Source organism: Ischnura elegans, chromosome 5 (genome assembly GCF_921293095.1).
Source record: "Ischnura elegans chromosome 5, ioIscEleg1.1, whole genome shotgun sequence".
Lineage (NCBI taxonomy): Eukaryota > Metazoa > Arthropoda > Insecta > Odonata > Coenagrionidae > Ischnura > Ischnura elegans.
This window is the reverse complement of record NC_060250.1, coordinates 50,539,181-50,549,784: the sequence shown is the minus strand read 5'-3', so window position 1 is coordinate 50,549,784 and position 10,604 is coordinate 50,539,181.

The window sequence follows — 10,604 nt, the reverse complement described above, 5'->3', positions numbered from 1 at the left end:
AGATACGAGGAACCCAAGGTGGAGGATGACCTTAGTCATAACTGCAGAATAACGACACGTGAGAAAAACCACAGAAAACGAGAAGGGGTGGGGGAGGAGAAGAGTGAAAAACTAATCAGAGCCCAGATGAACGATACTCTATAGGCTAATGATGGAAAATAAGTTTGATTTACGTTTTTTACGTTTGAGAACAACTGTTTAAAGCAACTACCTTAGGAACAGGGTAAATGGCAGGCAGCAGTATACCAGTCTTAGCATTATAATAATATAAATGAATGGGGCGCAGCTAGAATGGGAGGATTTGGGTTTCTAACCTTATATTACACAAAATCAAGATAAATTCTGCCTCGAGCACGTTGGTGGAGTTCGCCCTCAAAACGTCGGTGTCCAATTAAATTATCACCCGGTGGGAGACCCGAGAAAACTTCCTGAATTCTTAGCTCCTAGTATTTGTACCATTCTTCGAAATTTGAATTTTTGAATTTTTAACTTCTTTTTTCACTACTTTTGAAATTTTCACAGAAAGGAGGCTGGGATTCATCTACCCTGGATACTAAGCGCGAGAGGAGTAAGGCTCATCCACTGTTTCATGGTGAAAATTTTATATCTATAGAGCGAGTGCTTAAAAAAGTATTTGAGTTTGCGTATAAATATGTTTTGATAGCGTGTTCCTATTGATTTCAAACATTTCTTTATGTACGTCTCCATCTGTTCGGTTATATAAAAGCGATATAATTTAAATGTAACTTTAATGTTAACTTTTTGTCAACATTACCACCGTTGAAAAAGTGGCATATAAATATGAACTTGTTCATCAATATTTGATATGGTATACATATTTGATACTTGATGAAAAAGTGAAACCAATAACATATAATCAGGTAAAGTAATAGTATCTGGCCAAACTTAGGTCGGTTAATATTTTTCATAGCATAGTACCAAAGCAGTCTTAAAAAATGATGACAATATTATTTCCTCTTTTAGGCGTGAAAGAAGTATCCAAATTTTGATATAAAAATAGGTGTCAGTAAGTGATATCTTTTGTTGCTCAAAATAATGTAAAAATGATGTAAATAGATATCACTACGGTGTTAATAATGCTACAATTTTCCAAATGAAGTGATATTAAAAGTGTATCTTTAAGTGCTTGGGTAAGTCCTTGGATATTAAACCGATTATTTGACATTATTATTGCTGTATTTATCCATTTTGAATGCATTAATTTCTCCTCCATTTATGTAGAGACTAAACCTCACTTCCTCGACTCAGTGAACACCATGGGACGAACGTTTTGCAAATATTCTACCAACATTGAGAGTTTTGGGCGCCTCTCGTGGCGATGGAAATATAGCGTGGGACGACTGGAGGAGGATGATGGGTTGTTTGGGAGTCGGGCGAGAGAGGAGGTGGCCCCAGAAATAAATCCACCCACGAGAAGCAGAGCGATAGACTGGAAGGCGGAGCGAGGACTTACCTGTCCGAAAACGCGGTCGTGTCTCTCACTATTCGCCCAGATACTTGGGGCAAAATTTTGAATCGTAGATTCTCCGGGAATATTCAGATTGAATTTATATCTATTGGTAGACCATATGGCGTGGTCATCGGTCAATAAAATGACGCTCTCTGACCACTGACCTAAAAAAATTAAATGCTCGTCCTAATGCACCCTGGGCTGACAAAAAAGCTTATCAGAAATAGCTCTAGTCTTAAGTAATGATAAATTAATGAAACTTTTGAGATTTGTGTATTGAAAAGACGCAATAAAACTTAATAAAGATGATGCAGTCCACAGTATTATTCAGGAGGCCAATAAAAATTAGATGTAGGGAAAAGTGATGCGGGAATATCTGGAGAAAGATAAAATTACTTCTATTGTTAGCCACGTTAAAGCTACCAAATAGTTGCGCATAAGGTAAATGATAATTAAAAATTGACATTAGATGTTTAAACTTGAAACATAGCTGGTAACGTTCAGGCAATTCAAGCATGGCGGACTCTAATGCATCATGAGTGGAAAAAGTTGATTTTAAGGTTATTGCATTTTAAGATGCAAAAACAATCATACAGCTTCGAAGTTATTCACATACCAAGTCGCAATATCAAGTGAATTCATTGAACTGAAGAAAAAATTTCAAAGCTGTGTGATTAACCAAGGAAAATAAGAGCCACATTTTTTCACAAAGTTTTACTTAAAGATAATTTTTCTTTCAGTAATTCTTTAGATCTGGTAATAAGTATTATAGAGTTTTTCAGATTTAAATCATAGTCGGGAGAAATTCGTGGCAAAAAAATCCCAAAAATATTTATATTGGATTTGATTAATCGGAGGGTAATGAAAAAACTTTCGCATTTATTTCATGACTGCAAAGACAGCTCACGCATCTAAGAACGAAGTAGGCCCTTACGATTCAACGGACCGGATGATGCATTAATAAGAAGGCAGTTGCGCGAGAAAGATGATGAAGGAAAATGCTGAAAGAAAAAATTCCCCGAAGAAGACCAAGAAATAAGCACCTTTGGCAGTTAAAAGAGAGCACAACGAAGAAAAATATCAGAGAACTTAGTGGGATAGCTTGGACAAGGGATAAATGAGGATGGTATTTTACCAATATTAATATTACAGTGCCATGAGTGGATGAATCGTAGCCAGAAGAAGAAGATCAATGTGTTCAAACTCTCGATACACCAAAATGGGTAATCGGTCGCTCCCATAAAGTTGAGGATTTATTGAGATTCTTCGTGTATTTCAGTACGTAGAATCGAGATTAGCCCTTAAAATGGAGTAAAAAATTAGTTGTACTTATACGCCTTTGAAATTATCGAGGTGTCAAGAGTTTGTTGCTGGCCTCTTATTATATTCGTGGACTTGATCTTGGAGTACATCAGGTATTGCCTTTTTATTGAGTAAAAAAAACCAAGGGCCAAATTTTCGGTAATTTTTCTTTCCATTTTCAAAGCTTTCATGCTATGAGTAGTGTGTGGTTGGTTTTGAGAGGGAATGTAGCCGTAGCCACAAACAATCATTGCATGAAAGCCTTGAAATTTAAAAAATGTATTTTCTAAAAGGTTAACCTCAGTTATGTTTTTTTTAATTTAGAAAAAAAGAATTATACTCAAAGAAAATCCCAGAAAAAAATTAAATGCATACTTCTTGCATGGAAGCTTTTTTCGGAGCGCTTTGATCATGATAGAAGACCTATTTCACAATATTCAGCTAAATAGTCATTTATTGCAACGCCACTGAACAATTACACTTCTAAAAAGAAAAAAAATGAGTTTTACTACCTTATTTAATATTATTGAAATGTAATGAGTTTTATTCCTGACCCATCATTATATTTTTTGACTTGTTCCTGGTGTATAAGCATCTTAACCGCTTCCTTACACGCTTATTTGTATTGAATTCAAGGATATTTGAACCAATTACGGACTCATTACTCCAACAAGCGAAACACTATGTCTCTTTTCTAATCTACTGGCCTCTCGAAGAGAAAGCTATTCAACTTCTCCGACGCATACAGTTTCATCATCACCGGTCAAAAATCCTGAGATTGGTTTGAGGCAGCTCTCCACTGAATTTTTATATCAGCTAATATTTTCACACCTACGTATTTCTTCTCTTTCGCATCCTATTTTACCTGTTCCATATATTTCATTCAAGATCTTCCTTTTCCGCTCTTAAAATCTACTTGTCCCTCGACGATTATCTTCATCAGGCCATCATGTATATAGTTTACTTTTCGATAAAATAGGATTTTCTCCCATTTTGATTATCATAAATACGTGTAAAATATTTGGTCGAATAGCATGATGTTTCACGATAAATTATTGTTTAAATTTGAATATCTTCAAACGAAAATTCACATAATGGACACCAGAAAGAACAATTTTCAAGGTAAACGATCTATAATTACACCGGCGCGCACCGGTACTCGCGCGCAAGGAAAACCTGGAGCATTTTTAGCGCCGTTATTTTCACGACCAATACCTCTTCTTCCTGGAGCAATCACCGGGAAATAAAGTTTCCCCAATAGCCGCTTGAAGGTAAATCAATTCAATTTATCCGATATATGTAGTTAACTTTTCGATAAAATTCGATTGTCTCCCATTTTAATACTCAAAAACACTTCTAAAATATTTTTTCCATTTACGAGATGTTTCACAATCAATTCTTGGTATGGTCGTAGTCAATTTCCACTCTTAATGCGAAAATCGAGCTATTGGACAAAAGACAGACCAAATTTCAAGGTAAACGATTTATTATAAGGCGCGCGCTGACTCTCGCGCGCAAGGAAAAGCCAATGCCTTGGTCATTTTCAGCGCCGTCATTTTCACGACCAAGATCTCTTCTTCCTGGAGCAATCACCGGGAAATAAAGTCTCCCCGAATGCCTATTCGTCGACGACATCGTGCTGGAACGAGCGGTCCGCGCCCCGCCGAAAGTGAGCCAAAAATTAAATGACTTGAAACACGAAAATTTTTGCCCTCGGCTCCCTCTCGCAGGGGACGCAAAATTAGAATTCTGCCCGAGGATGAACCCACATAATATCCCGGGCGATCGACGATAAGACACCGGCGGAGTCTGCAGCTGCTCGCCGCTGATGAAGCCGTCCCAGTGCGTCAGCGACGTGAAGGGGAAAGGAAAAAGACGCATGGAAGTGGGGGATACAGTGTCAAAATAAATTTCCCGTGGGGAGAAGACTAACTTCGGGTTTAAAATTTAAATATCTCACTTTGAAAATGACGTAGTGGGGGACCTGCTTGGTAAAATAAATATTTTTTCAGTTTCCCAAATGCTTAGCTGCTGTAAAACGCACAATAGATGTATCTAAAATGTTTAGCGAGGTTTCTTTGTGGAACATCGAGTTCATGGTGGTAAACAGTGTCAAAATAAATTTCTCATGAGGAGAAGACTAACTTCGGATTCAAAATTTTAATATCTCACTTTGGAAATGACGTAATGGGGGACCTGCTTGGCAAAATAAATATTTATTGTAGTTTATCAAATGCTTACCTACTTAAAAAGGCACAATAGATATATCAAAAATGTTTAGCGAAGTTTCTTTGTGTGATACCCAGTGTCAAAACAAATTTCTCATGGAAAGAAGACTTACTTCGGGTTGAAAATTTAAATATGTCACTTAGGAAATGACGTGATGGGTGTCCTGCTAGGGAAAATAAATCTTTTTCAAAACCGTCCAAACGCTAAGCTACTATAAAGGGCCCAACAGATATACCTAAAATTGTTTTCGAGGTTTCTTAGTGGAACCACGAGTTCAGGATGAAGTAATTTATATAGCAGCAGATTCATACTGTACTACTAAGTACTGTAACGCTAAGATTGGTAAACTGCTACCCTCCATTTATCCCTTCGAGAAGCTATTTCTTTAATTTTTTTCTGATATTTTTCTTCCTTTTGCCCTTTTTGTTACTCTCTATCCTTCCCTCATAGCTCATTTGACCTATGTCGAGCTGTTGACCGCTTCCTCAAAATAACAAAAAATACATGTGGAGGTACATTTATCTTACTCAGTATATGAATATATTTTAATCGGGTTAGTATGGTAGCTAGAGTGATGACTTTGCACCAATTGGATCCGCGTTCAAAACTCGTGGATGTAAATGATTTTTCAGAGACTGTCTGATTCCTTGTGTGCTTTATAGATGTCAATTCAAGTGCAACATTCCATCCGTCGCATGGGACGTTAAGCCGTGGTCCTTTTGGCGCCTTTTTCTTAAGAGTAGGCTACTGCCGACGCCGGGTTTCTCTCCGCTCTTCCCTCCCTATTCTTAACCGATTGTGCAAATGACCTCAGCCGTCGGCCGCTCCCTAAAAATAACAAACCATATATTTTTTCCCTGAGAATGGGAATAACCAAGGAAAATTTAATATTATGCTCCAGAATCAAAAAATTAGTGAAACCGTCATGTTTCTTAAAGCTTTCTCATCTACGATGGCTGACTCAATTTAATGCTTTACAATTGAGAAAAATAAAGTAGAGGGATTTATTATGAATATTTGCCGACTGAATTCGTAAAATATTTTCATCGTTCCAAGATTAACTTCTTCTATTCTTTAGTAAAATTCAACTGGCCAGCAATCTATCTATTCTTTTACCTCTTGAGGACTGACTGAACGCGAAAAGTAGAGCTCCCTCAGACAAATAACGATTGCTATGCGCTTTGCGACTCAACCGCTTGCAAGGTTGGGTTGCATGGGACACGATGCGTGCCAGAAAAAACACAGACGCGAGGTTGCGACAGCTTACGAAACAGGATTTTGGTCCTCTAGGAGGCTGTTTTGATTTTTCTACCGAGAGGGGATTCCAGAACGTGTTAATTGGGTCGTTATTTTTAAATCCCTTTCCCGAGGTGGAGCGGGGTGGCAAAGCAAGACGTCCTCTTCTTCGTGAAAAGTGCCCTCATCTCTTTCATACTCCTTGCTCACTTGAATTACTATGCACCTCATCTTCCGGGACCGTCCCGTTGGGATAAGCTTAGTATTCTCTCAAATGTAGTGTTCGTTTCGCCCCGTTTAATTTTGGAATATATTCTCGAATTCGCGATGTATTAAATTATTTTTGTATTAATGCTAAGGTTTAAAGCGCCATGACGGTCACACAGGGCCTTTGTAGTTTATTTTTCAAGATAAAGGAACAAACGCACATCGTCGGTCAATAATATGTTAGCACCTAGAACATCTGAATTGATATTCGTAGGGATATTTTGGAATGTGGAACTACCGAAGAATGGTGAAGATAAAATGATCGACCGAATAAGTTATGAGGAAGTTAATCACTAACCAACCATTATCAGAACTTTCTCCGATGCTATAAAAATTTCACTTGCGCCCTTAGCTTCTAGGGTCCTCAAATAGCACTAGCGCGTTGATGATCACATTTACCTGAAGAATATGCAACTTTAACTAATGATGTGTATACACCGCTGCATATGTCAAAGGATAAATTTAAATGGCTATAAGTAATTAAATCCCCAAATAAGGGGTTATATAACAATGGAAGGGCGGCAGAGGCCAGAATGACCCCTTTCTATTTTCATATAATTGTTTCACAATTTCTTTGCCAAATATGCGGGTTGGAATTCTTTACATTTTCATGATACGAGACTTAGTCTACTATGCTAATGGAGAATCGGAGGCTGCGCGCTAGGCTTAGGTTGCTTGAACAATTGAGAATGGATATCTTTAAGAGCGACACGGAGAAAATAATACTAGAGCCCCACCATATTCCTAGGTCCGACAGAAGCGATAAATTAAGAGAGATGTTTTTCCGAACGGATATATAGGGGAATCCGTTTTTCCTCCAAACCATAAAGGACTTAAATAAATGCCAGTCGTAATATTGTTTGAGCATTTCCTTTTCATGTCTACATGGCTGGTGTCCTAACGCTCCCTGCTACACACCTTTTAGACGGCTTGTGGGGTAGTTTGTTGATGTAGATATGAAGTTCCATCTCTCTTTGACCACTGTATCTTTTTCTGCGTGAATATCTGATGATATAGCGCTCGCGATTATGCATATTTGATGCCTCGGAGAATAACGCTATCTCACGCAAGAAGTATATGTATACTTCCAGTTTAAATGCGTGTGCAAAGAAGAAACGAGAGTCGTTCACATCGAGGATGAGGGATAGACGAGCAGCAGGAGGGGAAGAGGTGCCTGGTAGGATTGCCAGGCGGCAGATAAACTTCCCTTTATCCATGAGGGGGTGTAGCACTGCTCCCTTTCTCGATCACCAGTCAGTAGCACTTAGCGACTCATTTCGGATCTGATATGACCTATATTTAACGGAAAGAGCGTTGAATTAGAGTAGAGCTTCCGATATAATTATAAGCGAGCATGGAGTAGACTAATGTTTTCCTTGCAAAGGGACGTAATGCAGCTGAATACATCATTTTTTTTAACAAATTTATAATAAGCTGCGAATCTGCAAGCAAACAAAATTACTAATTTAGAAGAAGAAATTAACTCGGGAATTTCCTCACAATGTGACTTTTGTGTGATTTTTCCTCCAGTTGGGTAATAATGTTAACTAAGGTAAAAATATCCGTGACAAAGGATTAGAAAAGCCAATATATTTATTAATACTTCGCCTTTAATTTAATCAAGCACAACTCAGCCCCCTCTTTCAATATGTTTGCTGAACGAAAAGTGTTCAACCATGCCTTGAACGGTGGAATTTCTACCATGGTGAGGGCAGGTTCAACAAGCATTTAACCTCAATCGCCACTCGGTCAGGTGCAAAGTTTATATCTAACTACACCATCGTTCTGATAGTAAACAAAGAAGCTACCGTCTTCAACACGCTATCAATTATAAAAAATAATATGGAACGCTTCAATATTTTGTCAGCCATCCAATAGTAAAATCCATGCAAATTTTCTCTTACCGTTCAAACTTTAGCATATGCACCAACGAAACAAGTTAAAAGATATGATCCTGTTTGCGATGTAATGAACAGTTGAGGGAATGAAGTGGCGGGAAAGCGAGTCAGGCCACTCAATCTAAAATTATTTTTACCATGCTTGGGAATTTAAAAAAATACAAATGGAGCTGCAAGCTGCAATTCCTTCATAATCTAAACCAGCCGTATTTCGCGGGAGTAAACACGATGGTCTCTGCAGAATGCGGTCAACGACGTGAGCACAGTATGGTGCATCGAAATGAAAACTAATTTAAAGAGAATAATGAACGAGTCCACAGCTACTCCGGAAAAATATCTAAAAAGTTGGGATGCGAACCGTCTTTCAGATCTTCCTAATTAACGGTGGACGGTCGGACTGAGAAAGCGAGGTGGCCAGTGAGTTTTATGGCGAGAACGAATTCGAGGAGACGCGGATTTTTAATGATCGGACGGTCATGGTGCATGGGATGATGCCGGGAGTAGTGATTGCAGTGGGTAAGGGAGGCGAACGCCTTCTCTCTCTCTTTCTCTCGGGTGTTGTAGGGGAGAAGTTGGTTTAACGGGAGAGAACTGATCGATGTCTACTGCTGTCCTCATTTTTTGCCGGATGTAGCGGAAAAAAGTACTAGTGACCCCAAATAGCAGTTCTCTTGAAAAAAAAGACAAGACTCCTCCGTCCCATTATTTCCTTTCCATTGAATTTATATACAATCGATTGATTTCCAACATGAAACGAGAGGTATGAGACTCCACCGCTAAAAACAGCTCTAAATTTTCTCTCTTGCGAAGGACAATGGTAAGACGGCTTTGTACCGATCATCAGCATGATTCTTTTAAGGGCGGGTTTTATGATATCTGTTTAACGCTAACCATAATGTTATATGGCTTTCAACCTCATCTAGAGGCGATTGAAAGTCCTGGTCAGCTTCTGAATTAGGTCAGACTTCAAGCTAACTAGAACTTTCTGTCACCGCCAGGTAAAGCTGCCGGTCACATCATCTTATAATTAGCGCTAACCAGGAATTATAAAATCGTCTCTAAATTATGTTTCTGGGTTAATAAACTCTGTTATGTAAACGTATGTATGTATGTAATAAACTCTGTCTGTTACTCAGGGTATCTAAACGCTGTTATTAGCAGAGGCATCATAGCAAATATTTTATTCGTGATTAAGTACGCCATAAAGATTTAATATAAGACACGGTCTAAGGCGTTATTTTGTGGAATTGCTTCATTATAGAATAAAATAAATTTGTTATATCGTTGACCTGATGATAGCACTAGATGCTGAAACCCGGGGCGTGCTATTAAAAAGAAGTGTGGAATATAACAAAGTTATTTTATCTTATTCTATAATAAAGATTTAAATTAATTTTAGCTAGAAATTAATTTTTTTATTTCCGGCTACAATGAAAACAGAACATGTCCTTTACAACCGAAATTCGAACACAAAAAAGGGAAAACCAAAACACCCATGCAAATAAAGAGGAGCCACCTAATCAGAAGGGACTCGAACCCACGACCTTAGGCTAGGCAGGCAAGGACTTCACCCCACCACCACTGAGGCCGCCAATGTTGAAGGCATATTACATTTCATAATTATTTTGTATTTTTATATTTTTCTCAGGAATAAAGTTAATATTTAAATAAATCCGACTTTTATGCAACTTAGGGAAATTTATTTGCCCTCATATCTGTCGGATGCAGCAGGAAAATATTCTAGCGATCTGAAATAGCAGTTAATACCAGTTAACAGTTAAAATAGCAGTTAACCTCCTTCATCTTACTTCCGTCCCCTTTTCTCCGCCCACGTCCAAATCATCTTATTCTTCTGCTTATAATGTCACCAATTATGTCTCTCCTACAATAGATTTCTTTGATCTCCTTATTGAATTTTCTTCTCCACCTCTCTTGTTCATAAGAGGGTTCATATATCTGACGTAACACCGTATTTTCGAATACTATCAACGATTTTTTCTCTTTTTTGTTCAGTATCGACGTTTCTGATCCATACATCAGTATTTGACAGATTATTATTTTGAATAATCTAATTATTGTTTCATGTGTTAGCTCATAAAATTTATGGCTGTTAAAGTATAAAGTTTCAAGTAAATTTAACCATGTCGATTCAGTTAATTGTTAGGTTCGGTTCAAAATTTTGAATAACACTGAAGAAACTA